The 15695-nt window shown below is 41.9% G+C and overlaps 1 protein-coding gene across 1 annotated transcript in view; it reads left to right on the forward strand.

Annotated features, from left to right (window-relative positions):
• The first annotated feature begins 1923 nt into the window (after window positions 1–1923).
• The window catches only part of hs3st1l2 (heparan sulfate (glucosamine) 3-O-sulfotransferase 1-like 2), a 36014-nt gene continuing 22242 nt past the window's right edge, over window positions 1924–15695 (forward strand). The window contains exon 1 of the mRNA XM_074669303.1: window positions 1924–2138. The gene's annotated coding sequence lies outside the window, so the exon portion shown is untranslated. The remainder of the gene's footprint in view (window positions 2139–15695) is intronic.

Below are 15695 nucleotides of genomic sequence, written 5' to 3' on the forward strand. Positions count from 1 at the left end.
GCGGACATGAGGTATGATTCATGACGTATAATTGCTGCGACCGCTCCACTCAACAATCATAAACAATAGCAGGGAGTTAAGCCGCGTTTCCACCATGCAGTGTGACTTTAGTGGAGCAGGGGGGCGATCGTGCTTGAGTACAGCATGGTTTGGATGGCCAGTGCAACTGCGCCCTAAGACTCCATTTCCCATGTCGCTTAAAGGGGAGCAGAGCTTCTTTTTAACACTACTTTTCTTTGTTCAAGACAACTTTTCCCAGGATGCAAAGCGGCAAGGTAATGTAATAATTAGTAGTTACATAGCGCTGTTGTCTGGAAGGTGACAACAGACTATCTGTTTAGTGTTCCTCATAGCCTGGTGCTTCGAGATGTATCTATAAAATGTAACGTTAGTAAATTCTGTTTATGTCCTACCAGTGCTCATCTACCAACTCAAACCTCACCAAGCAGAGCTAACGTAACCTCACTCTACATTTTATTGATAGACTCCCAAGTTTGAACAGACCACTGCAGAATAACTGCTGACTGTGGGTTGGAATGAACAGTTTACCCGTGTTTTAGCCCGTGCTCTATCACTCTCCTGTTTAGCTTTCTTCTGCTCTGACCTCCTTTTTCTTTTTGTCAGTCCAGCTCCAGTGTCCACCCACGAAATAAATCCAAGAAATCATTTCCACCAGAGGAAAAAAAAAATAGATCCCTCATCTCACAGCTAAACTTGGTCGGCAGGTGTGGTGTTGTCATAGTGACTTCTACGTGCCGTTAATCAATCCGGTCCTGGACGACCCAGAAAAGGAAACTGAGACTTTAGAAATAATTTGTTTTGATGCTGATAATCTCATTTTACATATCATTTTATGTGGATTATGATCAGGCGGCAAACTATTGAGACTTTTTCAAGATCACTTAGAAATTCCTCACAGGGACTCAAAAAAAAATGTTTTATGTTTTATATTATCAGGGATTGCTTTCTGTTTTTAGGGCTATTTTGATTTTTCATTGTCAGCCACTGAGAGGAGTTTTCATGGTGAGTTGTGGGAGGGCTTTCTTTGTTTGAGACAACTTTGTGCAGATTGCTGAATGATGGGGATGATCACCAAAGAAGAGCTGCAACATAAAGAAGACAGAAAAGGGAAGTGTTGGTATAAAGTATACCAAGGGGGTAATTATAAGTTTTTTTGATATACTTATTTCCCTTTTTCACTTCATTTTTTTCTTTCAAGTTCTGTGATGAATTTTCAGTTTCATTTCTCTTTTTATCACCATAACCTCTTTACATATAGTAAAATTACATGAACATGTAAATAAAGGGTTGTATGGCTCTTTCAATCAAGTTTCATTCAACTTATCTCCTACTATTTAAGCCAGGGCCATTAATTCTTGTTATTTAGTACTAACTTCAGAGTGCGGTGGAGTCAGATGTAGGAAGCATTAATAAAAAATTGTCCCTGAAATGATTTGTAAAGTGGAAACATTCCTCTCATTCTCTCTCCACCCACTGAGTCACTCCTCGGTGGATGCAAAAACTGTACACAAAGAAAGCCTGAGTAAATTCCTGATATGAAGTCAAATCATGTGGTATTTGAGTTGTTTTGTTTCCGTGGTGCTGTTTTGTGGCAGGTCTCTGTAACTTATTTATGATGCAGGAGAATAGAAGACAACAGAAGAGGAGGAGGTGAAAAACAAAGAATGAAGCAGGAGGAAGAGAGTAAAAGGAGAGGAAATGTTTCTCCTCCTTCGGAGGTGATTAAAGACAAACGAAAAGATTTGATGTGAGAGAAATAAAGAGAGCACAAGGAGGAAGAGGGAGGCAGGAGGAGAGGGGTGTTTCCCTGAGGTGGAGATGTGTTTGTGTGCGTCTCGATCCCTCCCTCTCTTACACACACACTCACACACACACACCCTCTCTCAGTCAGTCAGTCAACACGCTCACTGGGGTTGGCAGCACAAAGCAGAGTCGCTCCCTACACCACACACGCTCTGAGACCAGACACACACACACACCTCTTTAGCGGCGACCAGGGAGCTGAAGCAAGACTGACGAGAGGGAGAGGAGTAGAGGAGTGAAGGAGGAGAGAGAAAAGAGACCTGCGAGGAAGAAGAAGTAAAGGAGTGCAGATTTTGTGGGACTCCATCAGTAAGGTAAGACTTCTTTTAATAATTTTCTTTCACTTTGCAGGGTTCACCTCCTTCTTTCAACACTTTCAATGTTTTTAGGAGATATTTGCTCGTACTTTACTTGAAAGTGACTTACAGGTGTGAATGCATAAACTGAGTTTTTTTTATTATGCTATTGAATTTGTTGTGGTCTTTGTTGGGGTTTGCAAAGAGTGATTTATGAGAGAGGCGGAGGCGGACTGAAGATGCTTTACAGGAGAAAGTTTTAATATCTCATAAAATCTCTCTTGAACGTCTCGGAGAATTACTTTGAGAAGTTTCAGGGACGTCAGATGAGGGTCGATGACTGGAACAGCAACAAGAGTTCAGAATAAGTAACTTTATCGCATTAATGTTAAAGCTTCAGTGTGAATGTTTTTGGAGGGCTAACAAACATGATGAAATAAATACTGATGACTCTGTATGAGCCACAAAGCATAAAAAGAGCATCAGAGAAATGATGTATTGCCTCTTTTCAAATCTTAATAATTATAAAATCTGCTACCTCAGGGTAGGTGTCAAGTAAAGTAGTTAAAAGGCTGTTGTTGTTCTTGTTTTTACATTTTCTAGCAAGACACTTGAAAAATAAAATTTAAGGGCTCAAATCTTCAGGAGGAGATTTTTTATTAAAAAAAAAAAAAAAGAAATAAGAAGAGAAAAGAAAGTAAGGAGAAGAAAATGAACGAGGAAATGTTTGGCCACAGGGGGTGCCAAAATCAAATTTTTTTTAATCATAGATCATAAATATCATAGGTTTCCTTTGATTGTCTGTAGATGAGTAGCCATAACTGAAGTGTTTCAGCTCCGTGATGTTTTGATATCAGAGCAATAAAGTTATTAAAAAGCCACACAGAGGGAAGAGGTCAGGATTGCTGGTCAACATAACGTCAGACGTTGTTAGTGTTTGTTTCTGGCTGAAATTTTTTTCTGGACTCAAACCAAATAGTGTCTTTGGAAAGCAGAGATCTTTAAAAAAAAAAAAAAAAAAAGATCATTCAGCACCGAACCAGAAATTTCTTTTGGCTCTTAAAAGTCCAAAAAAGTCAAAAACTTTCTGTGTTCCATTGTGAGGCCAAGACAAATTAAACCAGGGGTGGCCAGCCAGTCAGAGACCAAGAGCCACAAAAATTGCCGTGGTACTACAAAGAGCCACGTCACACACGGGGTCTTACAAACACACTTCCTCTCACTCATAAACGAAATGCCATGAAATGAAAATCAGTGCATTTCTTATTTTCAAAGCGAGATATACTGTGTTTGTTAGTGTGTTTAAATTCGCACTAGAGAAGAGAAATTGAAACTTAAGTATCAATCCCAACTGATCCCAACTTTGGCATCCATGTATATAGTTTAGATTGATCGGGAAACCACTGCTCCTAACTATATATATATTTTTTTATAAATGGATCGAAGAGCCACACACGGAAATGCAAAAAACACATGCAGCTCACGAGCCACAGGTTGGCCGACCCTGAATTAGACACTATAGTCGAAGTCCTGAGTGAAACTGAACATCAGCTTTCATCTTTAAACCTTTTCAATACACAGAGTTCTTAATGATGGTTGGGGTTGAAATTTTGAGAAGCTCTGGAACTTTTGGGGGTGGGGCTTGTAAGTTGAACATTTTGACTGGTGGAGTACCCGCAGTGTTTTTATTTTTCCCTCCGTCCACAATAAGATAGCCCCAGCTGTGATTAACTTGGTTTGTGGTCATCTTTGAGCTTTAATATGTGAATGTGTCTCTGTCAGTTGAAGGTCTCCAGTTTAAAGAGTGACCCTGTTAACTGGAGACCTTCAGCTGAACGTGTCAGTGGATATCCTGTTTAAACAGCTGTTGGACACAGTAGAAGTCTTAAGGAATGCATCCTAGTTTAGTTTTCTATATGTGTCTTATTGTCTCCATGTTTTAGACAGCAGAGTGCCAACAAATCCATATGCAGTGCACTAAAGCACGACCAAAACCAGCACCAACTGAATATCCTCCACGCTAACAGGCCAACTATAGTGTTGCTGAACAGCCTTTGCTTTCGTTTTTACCACCCTCTACTGGTCTGGTGGTGTGTTGCAACTACTCTTATTTTATTTTCCCTAATTTCCATAATCTACCCATGTCTTCAGTCAATGGTTGAAATGACAAACAACGGGCCACAGTAAACAAAGAGTTCCTCGGTATGTTTCAGCAGGAACTGACAGGTCTTGGACTTCCTGGTCATAAAACACCCATATAATGAATGTGTGCAAATGCCTTTCCAAATTAGTTATCCCCCACAGCCCAAGTAATTTAGGGACCTTTCTCTAACCAATCTTGATTCATAAATAGCCCTTATCAAGTACACAAACAGCTTTATTTTTTTGGAATAACTTAAATTTTATATTAACAAGCACTTCCTCATATGCTATTGTCATTTTAAGTTCTCGTCACAAGTTCCATTATCTAAAAAAGTCTGATTTGATAAATCTGTGACATTTTGTTCAGTTTAGCTGGAAGCCTCTCCTTGATAAATGACAGTTTCCTTCTACAGAAAAAAAGAAATCATTAATCTTGCAGCCGTTTATGGACAACTTGACTACACTGATTAACCAAACACTGAACATTAACGTCACGGCTAAAACAAAGCCGCAGCACTTATCGGGACACTCCCTCATGGCTAATTAGACGAGTGAGTCTGCAGCAGGAATAATGATTTCTCTCTGGAGCGTCTGAGGTGCTCACACAGGCTGCGAAAAGGCTGAACAAGCCGAGCAGATCCAGGTCAGAGAGGCTGCGGGGGGACAGACGTGCTGTGTGTGGTGTTTTTGACCTTCAGCGTGTTTTTTAAAGGGCTGATGCGAGCAGACGATGAGGAGAAGGAGGGAGAGAGAAAGAGAGCGACGGGATGAATGGAGTCATTGTCTTCAGTGTGTGTGTGTGTGTGTGTGTGTGTGCGCACGCTGAATGAGGGGGTGTGTTTTGTGTGTCTCAAAACAAACTGTGAGCAATCAGTGTCATGTGAGAGGTTAATGTTTTACTGAGATGTGGAGCATCTTCTGCAGAGATAGATCACAGTATCATTCTTTCTAACGGAGGTTTCATTAAGTTCAGTTTTTTAAAGTATGAGAGAGAAAAAGCTTAAGATGCTGCTTCTTTACTCCCCTTGAAAAAATCAACTAATAGACAAACAACAGACAACACTCTAAGCTCATAACATAATAATGATAATCTAACATCCTAGGATATTAGAAAAATTGGATTGGATTTGATAATTGGATTTCCCTAATTGTTTGATATGAAAGATAACATTTGGTTTCTGAAAACAAGCCGTCAATCGTCACAGCGTCTACAACTTGACCCCTAAATGTCTCAAACTTCTATTCCACTAACATGAATGCAAAAAAAGCTTGTTTTTGGCCTCTAAAAGTGCTTTATGCAAGGTCAAAAGAAACCCCTCTGACCTTTTCCAATCAGAAAATGAAGGAGGTGTTTGTGCAGTTTGTTTTTCCTATCGTTTTAAACTCCATCCAGACGTTTGTTCCTGGTTGGAGTAAAATACTTCTTTGCATGAGTTTCTGCCGAAATGAATAAAGACTGAACTGGTCCGTAGATGCCTTAATTTTTTGATGGAGACTGAATTAACCCAGGATGGTGCCACGGTTAGCACTGCAGCCTCACAGCAAGAAGGTCATCGTTTTGATTCCCAGTTGGCCTGGTGGGCCTTTCTGTGTGGAGTTTGCATGTTTGCGTGCATGAGTTGGTTCACTCCAGGTACTCAGGCTTCCTCCCACAGTCCAAAAACATGCTCACAAACTTGAAAATTTCTAATCTGCCAGATGGAGACACGTGCACAAGATGTCGGAAGAAAGGGATCTCCAAGTGGTCTAAGTGCAGAAATACAGCCATCTTTATCACTCTTCACACAGCGATCACCGTGATAACCGAGTAGTAAATAATTCACGGTGTGAAATTGCGGCCACTCTCGGCAGAGAAGAGAAATTGGTAAAAAGAACCTGGAAAAATCCCAGGGACAGATATGTCTTTTTGTAAACAAAGGCAAACTTCTTTGACTCTTGTTTGGAACTCTGGTAGACGTACATTTGTGATACACCGCCCCATGCAGTATGTGAATGGGCACCAATATATGCCATGCAGGGTGTTAAAAAACATAAAAGCTTTCATTTCTGCTAGAGGTAGACTGATATGTCCGCCGGCCGATATATCAGGCCGATATTTGAACATTTGTCTCTATCGGCCATCGGCCATATTTTCTGTTAAAAGGCAGATTTTTGATTCGTTGTATAAAATGACGCAATTTTTGATCAGGCACAAAAAAGATGAGCACCTCAAACTTGTGGAACCACTTGGATACATTACATACTTTTGTTCAAATTATATTAATAAGTTTAAATTTCTTTTTTGACATTTTAAGAAGAGTGTGAATGTTTACTACTGCTTGTTACATTGTGTGTTTACTCAGACAAAATATTTCATTGTTTTGAAAGCTGAATAAATGTTCAGAGGACTGGACACGACTTGTTGTAATAGATTTCTTTTAGTTGCTCAGAAATTGCTGCATTTCACAAAAATGTGATAAATATATATTTATTTAACAATCGGCTGCCCAAATTTGGAAAGCATCGGCATCGGCCCCCAAAAAACCCATATCGGTCGACCTCTAATTTCTGCTCGTCATAGATGTGAGTGTGTTTGTGAAAGGTTGTCTTTCTATGTGTCAGCCCTGTGATTGACTGGCAACCAATTCAGGGTGTACCCCGCCTCTTGCCCAATGACAGCCAGGATAGGTTCCAGCCACCCGCGACCCTGAACAGGATAAGCTGTTTGGATAATGAATAAACTTTAGCCGAGAATATACCAGATTCATATCTATTGTTACTGTGCTCCAGTGCGTGTTGATTGCTTGCGCTCTCGTCTGTCAACTCACACCAACTGGAAGCCCTGTCCAGGGTGTTGCAGGACCGCCAGACAGCTGGAGACCAAGGAGTTCCCTCGATTCCCACCCCAATGATGAGTCTCTCTTTATTGTTGGGATGTGAAACTCAAACCTGTTGACTCCTGGCCTGTCTGCGCTCATTACGTTGGTTTGTTGTTGTTGTAGCACTTCCTGTCCTGCTTGATCTGCTTTTTGTAGTTTGATGCATAACTGCTCCAGCATCCGGTAAAAATAGAAGCCTTGCCTTTCTGACCTGGGGGGGGCACCAACCTGCCGGCGCTGGGAGCCAGAGTGACCCATTGACTTGAAAAGACATCTAATCAATCTCGTGCTGTGATGGAACGGAGAAGGACCAGAGATACATCTGGTGTGTTTGACTGCTATGCTGTATCACTGTACTATAGGGCGATCCACTACCAAAAAAGGAACAGTACGTAAAGTTTTTCCTCTGTTTGTCTCAAAGATCAAATTCAAGGAAGCATCTCTGCGACAGTCTCCAGAGAGGAATCAGTACACCACACATGCATCACTCCTTACTACAAATTAAAAGCATAAACTTGATTCATAGGACACTCGAGAAGAGTTAAAGTGGTCCACAAAGACTGAAACAAAAAAAGGATCCCAAACCACTGAAGCAATTAAGCCCAGAGACGGTGAACAGGTGAATCAATTACAAAGTGATTAGAACATAAAACACTGCCGATAAAATGCAGACAAGTAAAGCAGCAGGGATAAACTTTTCTTCTTCTCCCCTTCAGACGGTTTCGTGTTTACTTCCAAATGGAATCAGTTTAATTTCCCCCCAAAACAGATTAAGATTACGCACTTAGTGGCTTCACAGCTACAAATCCATGTTAAGACAAAACCTTTAATTCTGCAGAAAGCTGGCACCCCAGGGTCTGCAGAGAAGAAGAGCTGGGGGATTTCAAAACTCAACTCACATACATTTCCTTTTATAAAACCAAAAAAGGAGTGATGGAAGAGAATTAGGGACAAAAATTTGATGCAAATATGGCGGGATGGCGTGATGATGAGCAGAGAGGATCAGGAGTTAAATGGATTTTTTTTTTACAGCGAAACTGGGAACATGCGACAATTTGAGAGTGAGATAAGAGCCTGAAAGCGACACTGAGGAAGACATTGTGTCAAATCCAGGGATGTGTGTGTGTGTGTGTGTGTGTGTGTGTGTGTGTGTGTGTGTGTGTGTGTGTGTGTGTGTGTGTGTGTGTGTGTGTGTGTGTGTGTGTGTGTTAGGGGGGTCTCTGCCACCTTGGTAGAAGAGTACATTATGGCTGTTTGGGCACATTAAGGGGCATTAGCTGGAGGAGCAGCCCTGAATAATGCATGGGCTTTATTTATGAGCGGAGTGCAAACGTCCTCTGAAGCGCACTGAACTGCGGAGACACACACACACACACATACAAAAAATGTCCTCCCTTTTCTGCATCACTCTCTGATAACCCCCAAATTTGGCAAACTGGCAACAAAAGGCTCACTCATTCACAACTAAACACACAAAAACACTCGGACAGACAGACATCATTTCTATGACTGCCTCCCTCAGGACGTCTCATCAGGCATGCAGAGTTTTGTAGTATCTCAACCTGAACTGTTACAAATACATACAACTAATCAGTTAAAGCACTGACATAAAAGATGTGGTACGTTGCTCACAGGTGGTCAGAGAAGTCAGCTTCAGGAAGGAGAGGTGTTTAAAAAGCCAGAGCCGGTCAGTGTTTACTCTGTTTGTGAAACTTTGGGGTAAAGTTCATCGGCCTGGCAGACACTCGCTTGGTTACAATGAAAGTTCACTGTGACTCTAGCTTTAAACACACACTGACACATGCCCACACACAAACATGCGCGTTTTCAAGGCCGTCACACTCCAGCAGCTCGGAGGTGACGAGAACTCCCTGTGGAAGCCAGATGGAGGGAGGCGGAAAAAAAACACACACACTAGCAGATTCACACACACGCGCACACACAGGCACTGAGTTGTAGTTTATGTTGACATGATCCCATTTGTTCTCCGGCCAAGACCTGCAGGCTCGGGCCTGACTACGGTTTCATTCACAATTTAACCGAAGAGTAAGAGCTCTGTGACGTCTTTGAGACGTAAATCTCCATCTGTGGTTTTATCCGCACAGATGAACCCAAATGTTTTTCTTAACACACAAAGACATGGTGTAATTTCTGCAAAAATAAGTCATAACCATTTTTAGGAAAATTATAACCTAATCAGATTTCTGAAGCTGCATCTGAGTTTAGATGCAGTTTTATCTCTGGCTCCTGTTAAAGCACGTTCGATGGTTTTTATTGTGTCTTCTTGTTTTGTAAAGGTTACATCTCTTTCTTTGCTCTGTGCACAATGATAAGTCCATTAAGAGCTGAGCAGTGAGAGTGCACAGGGATCAGTCATTATCTGTGGAGTTATATCCACAGTTTCAGTCTATTTCTGGAAAAAAATGTTCTCATTAGTCAAACAGAAGGTTGAGCTATTTGTAATAATTAGGACACATCTGCCAGCAGAACAGGAAATTTAAATTTTTCTCACCAAGTGATATCTGTTATTTTTTCTCAATACAAGAAGTGCACATCTAAATTTGGCGTTTCCATCCATCCATTTTCCTCCGCTTATCCGACATCAGTGACATTTCTTCATTCTTTCTCTGGGAGGTGTTTCCAGGCTAGGAGGGTTATATAATCCCTCCACCTAGCTCTCGGTCTGCCCCGAAGTCTCTCTCCAGATGGATAGGCCTAAAACACCTCCAGAGGTAGGCATCCTCATCAAATGTCAGAACCACCTCAACCGACCCTTTTCAATATGAAGGAGCAGCGTCTCTGCTCTGAGCTCCCTGTGGACCGCATCTCTAGGGCTGAGCCCAGACACCCTTCAGACGAAACTCATTTCAGCCCCTTGTAACCCAAAGCCATTACATTACTGCCAGTACACCAAACCACCTGTCGATTTCATGATCCATTTGGCCCATTGAATAAGACCCCAAGATAACTGGCTTATTACACCTTGAAATTAGACATTTGGGGCTCGTTTTGCACCTGAATATAGTTTCTTCCCAAATGAACTTCCTATTCTGGATTGGCTGTGAAAAAAATCAAACAGGAAATGTAGTGGGGTCAGAAACAGTTGATTTAGTGATTGTAAAGATGACACTACCCACATGTGTTTTGGAGGAGAATTGAAGAGAGATGACGACGCCTATATGCTGAAAAATGCAGTGCTCATGAGTTTGTAGCCACTATGGCTTGATATCAACATAGAAGGAAAAAACAGACTTAAGTTTTAAGTTCCTGCAGTGACCAAAACAGAAGAGTACTCTTCTGTTTAGGTCACCGCTAGCCAATAACTAGCTCATTTATCAAATGGAGGGTGGAGATCTTGATTTCATTGTGTCTTTTATGTACTAAGGTGCTCTCTATTATCTCTTGACAGCTTCTGTTTAAGAAATTTAGAGCAGAACAAGATATAACAGCTCTTAAAAGATCAGGGATGGGCATTGATACGATTTTATCGATATCATAGCCCTTATCGATTTCCTTATCGATTCCTTCTTTTTTAAGTGAATGAATATGTACTGGATCTGGATATCTCCTGGGGTAAATGTACAAAAATAAGTAAGAATTGCACGTCATGTGACGCTGATATACAGTTTTGTAATATGCCATCTAGTGTCTCAAAGTGGTTATAACATTATTCTAAGTTGTTTGGAACCTTGCTGTAGTTTTGAAGCCAGCCTAACTTTTTTTCATTCGCCTGAAAGTATTTTGACTTTTGAGTTCTCAGTATTGTTTAAAAAGAGTAACTGTGATTTGCCTGAAAGTTGAAATTCTACTCTGGAGCCAAAGTTATACTCACATATGCCAACCGCTACCATATCAACGCAATTTTCCATATACATTAGCATCAAGCTAGCACTGTTTTGTTTGTGTTGTTTTTGGTAAATAAGATGGTTTATGCCATGTTGAATGTTTTGAATAGGAATCTGAGAGAGTAATTTAGATTTCTTTGTGTTCAGTTCTTTAGTAAAACTTCAATCTGGAAATCCTTTAGCAGAGTTTTCTTGGGAAATGTTATCCCACAGCTAAGCTAAGAAAGCTGCGGCAGACTTGTCACATAAGGTCCTGCAGCACTGGAATGGTGCAAAAATCTATAAGGGAACCATTAAGCACATAGGCTCACGATATTAATGGACTGAAATATTTCTTGTCGATTCCCAACCCCAAAAGGGTCAGTAATTAATTTTAAACTTGTTCAAACTTCCCTGCTTCCTGACATGCATTAGTAACGATCAGTCCAACCTCTTCTTCTCTAGTTTGGCAAACTTAAAATCTGTTTATTTCAAGTCAATGAAAAGAAAGTTGGTTTGTTTTGGTTTGGATGACACCAAACACATAAGTTTCTTGTTTGTAAACTAAGCAAGCACACAGACAAAAAGCCTTGGCTGGGAGTTGTTTAGCCTGAGTTTTTGGCTGTTTTCAAACCATCACTCAGAGGCGTTGTTGCATCAGACAATAGCGAATGGCTTCAGGGTTCAGATGCTGCCAAACATCTTAATCGTGGCTCAAACAGAAACTTTCTCTGGAGCATTTTGTCGGAGGTCAGGAGCAATAAGTGTCATCCTTCAAACTCTCATATCTGTCAAACCCTCGTCTCATCACTCTGACGGCGTTCACCTCCAGCGCCCTCCTGCCTCCTGGTTTCCTGCCAGGTGAAATCAATCAGCCCAATCTTCAGTATCGACCCGCGCTGTACAGTAACAAAGTCATCACACGCCCAATCCTGGCCCCCTCCCAAATTTAAGACACAAAGCAAGGTGAGGGGGGCGAGGAGACAAGAGGGAGAGGAGGGGCTGTGGCGGGGAACCATGGGGTGACCTTGACGAGCTCCAGACGCTCGGAGGGAGCTCACATCGCAACATCGCAAGCTGGGTGGCAATATGAGCATGTGTGTGTGTGTAGTTAGACAGTGATGGCTCTCATTAATCCTCCACGGTCCCTGACAAAGCCTGTGGACTGGGTGTGTGTGTGTGTGTGTGTGTGTGTGTGTGTGTGTGTGTGTGTGTGTGTGTGTGTGTGTGTGTGTGTGTGTGTGTGTGTGTGTGTGTGTGTGTGTGTGAGAGACTTAAGTAGGAATAAAAGAGTCATAAAGTGCTTGGTCAATCAAAACCGCCCCCTGCTAGGCACCTCATGCTATCAGTTGCGTGTGTGTGTTTGTGTATGCATGTGTGTGCGAATGTGAGGCTGTGTTCATGTTTTTGTTGATGCAGGGAAATAGTTTGTGCTTGCGTGTGTGTGTGACTGCGTGTGTGTGTGGGTCTTGTTCATGTAAGGTCTTGTCAGCAACAGTGTATGTGTGTATGTTTTCAATGTTTTCACTGTGTCTGTCTTATGCATGTGTCTGTTTTGTGTGTGTGTGAATTCTTGAGATTTCTAAATGCAGAAAAATGTGCGCTTAGAGTGTGACGCCAAGTCTACAAGTGTATGTGTGTGTGTGTGTGTGTCTACGTGCAGCAATGTGACTTCACATTTGTTTGTTGTGCACATGTGGGGGAATTAGCGGAATATTGTGTATCAGTTTGGTTGATTAAGTGTGTGTGTGTGTGTGTGTGTGTGTGTGTGTGTGTGTGTGTGTGTGTGTGTGTGTGTGTGTGTGTGTGTGTGTGTGTGTGTGTGTGTGTGTGTGTGTGTGTGTGTGCAGAGCCATTTGGTGGAGAGTCAGTGGGAAGGTTTGTTCACACAGACAAACGGAGGATGCACCACCAATAGAGCTCTGCTCAAACAGTCACAGAGCAGATGCAGTGATTAGGGTGTAATTTGTTAGGCTGCACCACAATGTGTATGTGTGTGTGGGTGTATGTGTGTGTGTGTATGTGTGTGTGTAAATATATGTGCATGGACCAGCAGCTACATTTCGTTTTCTCTCTGTGTGTCAAACCTTCTGCTCTTTTTGTGGTGGCTGCAGGACTCTGATCAACCGGCTGATTTACATTTTACAGTTTGTCAAATCTCAAATAAAAGAGTCCGAAGCCACTTCTACCAAACAGAAGTACAAATACGTTTTTAACCAGTCCTCTGTCAGAAACACTGAAAGAAGTTGTAAAAGGAGCAGAGAGAGCAACATCAGCTTCCAGGCAGAGATTTTCAGATTCTCAGGCCACCTGGTGACAACACTTTAAACTCTGATTTGGTCTCCACCACTTCCTGAGTTTTCTCAATGCTTGCCTTCACTGTCTTCCAAATTTTAAGGCACAGTTTATAGAAATAGGAGTTTTTAGTGGTGAGATAATGGAGATAATGTACTTATTTGTTTTTGACAAATTGGCGAACTCAGTTAATACCATATTTTAGTGTACATGCAACAGCACAAGTTATTTAATGCATACCAACCACCTGTTTCTTCTTCGTCTTCCTTTTCTTCTTCCATTTGGTGAGAGAGAGCAGTTTTGTCACTAGCTTAGCCGCGTTTCCACCTAGCAGTCCAGTTTGGTACAGTAAAGCCTGATCCCGTTTGCATTTCCACAGTAAAACTGTGCCTTCTCGTGGTCTCATGGTAGGCGGCGTGTAAGGCAGAAAGCCACAGCTGTTAAACAATAGCCTGGCGCCATAGAAGTGCGACACAGCTTTCCCCACTAATAAATCCAACAAAGAAGAAAAACATGACACAGTAAATAAAGAGCATAGATAAAAGACATGTGTAGCATTTTGTCCTCTCTGTGATTGGCATGCAGCTGTCTGTTACAAAGTGCAATCAAGCTTTGTTTCAGAGAAGTCTGTGCCACCAGGAGAAATGTAGCTGCTGTCAGGGTAAGTGATGATTCTTTTGACCAATCAAAGGTCTGCAGTGTTGTAGCTCCACCTTCCGAGAGCGGATCAGTTCAGTCTGGCACCCATACGAAAGGGTCCCAAAAAGTGGAATGGCTCGTCTTGGTTACTTGGGGATCTGTCCCGGAATAAGTCAATGGAAATGCCACAAAATGCACACTGTACAAACTGAGCCAGTCTGCTTGGTGGAAATGTGGCTTTTGTCCGCTCCGTGCCACTGTAGAAATATGGAAATAAGGAAACCTGCTCCTTATGCAGAAATACAGAGCTTCACAAAAACAAAGGTTTTTTACACTGAGGTAACTGGAGATTGATTAAGACATACTTCTGAATCTTAAGCCCTATTTCCACCATGCAGTTAAGTTCAATTCCGCCTCAGCACGCCACACATTTTACGGTATTTCCACTGACTAATCCCAGGACAGATCCCCAAATAACCGAGACGGGCTGTCCCTTCTTTTTGCACCCTTTCGTTTGGGTGCCAAACTAAACTGATCTTGATCCCAGATGGTGGAGCTACAACACTACAGACCGTTGATTGGTCTGAAGAATCGTCACTAGCACCAGCTGTATTTCTCCTTGGGTCACACAGCCTTTTCTGAAACAAAGTTTGATTCACTTTGTATCAAAGTGCCACATGCCAATCACAGAGAAGACAAATGCTGGATGTCTTCTATTGTTGCCCTTTGTTCTTCGCATTTTTCTTTTTCGTTGGATTTATAAGCGGGGTAAACTGTGTGGTATTGCTGCGGGGTCACGCCATTATGTTACTGATGCAGAAGTCGACATCCAGCTTACACGACACCTACCACAAGGGGGCACGGTTGGCTGTGGAAACGCAAACAGGACCAGGCTTAACCGAGCCAACCCGTACCAAACTGTACTCATCTAAACCCGGATTACGGGCTGCAAAATAGTGTGAACTGTACCTTTAAAAGCTATAGGAGGATCGTTTAAACCAATAAGCATCAAAATTTAGGTGTGGTTCTAGGAGTTTCCATGGATGTGTTAGAGTTTTTGGATAAGAGTTGTTGCTAAATAACACAACAGTTGCTTTTTATTTTGTAGTTTTTTATTAAATGGTCCCTAAACTAATGAAAAGTTCTTAGAGTGGGAAAATGATCTGAGTTTGACATTAGAGGGTGTTAAGTTTCTGAAACATCCTGACTGCATCCTAATTTAAGTGAATGCAGGTGAAGAAGACAGAAACTGGAGGAATAAATTAACAGGAGGATAAATCAATAAGTTGTATTCATATCAAAAATCTGGATGTCTGCAGCTTTAAAAGGTCAAAACATATCTGTAAGCCAGGAAACCTGTCTCACTTTGTCTCACTTTGTCTTACTTTGTCAGTGTGGAGGCATCAGTCAGACTAATAGTCCACTTTAGCCAAAAAATAAAACCCCAGCAGCAGCCAGCTTGCTTTATTACTGTCGCTGTAGGGCACCGTTTGGACAAAACAACACACCAACTGTGGCATCATCTGTAACCACCATCCCCCCTGTTCTCTCCGGCTCTTTCTTCCATCCTCCTCACTTTAGTAATAATCATTCCCTGGAGTCAACTGCCCAGGTGAGAGGTACAAACAATCATTGCCATGGTAAGCTAGCAGCAGGAGCCCAAACACACTCCTACATCCTCTCTCTTTCATACACACCGTCTGCTTTCCCCCCTCCACCGCTCCATGCCGTTTGTAACCCATAAAAATAAGGATCAGGACCCGGATAATACTTGAGTTCGATGGCCCGTGATGATATTGACCAGACACAACTTGCCC

This window comes from Halichoeres trimaculatus, unplaced genomic scaffold (genome assembly GCF_033239565.1).
Source record: "Halichoeres trimaculatus isolate MK-OKI-2021-1 unplaced genomic scaffold, fHalTri1.1 fHalTri1_scaffold_5, whole genome shotgun sequence".
Classification (NCBI taxonomy): Eukaryota; Metazoa; Chordata; class Actinopteri; order Labriformes; family Labridae; genus Halichoeres; species Halichoeres trimaculatus.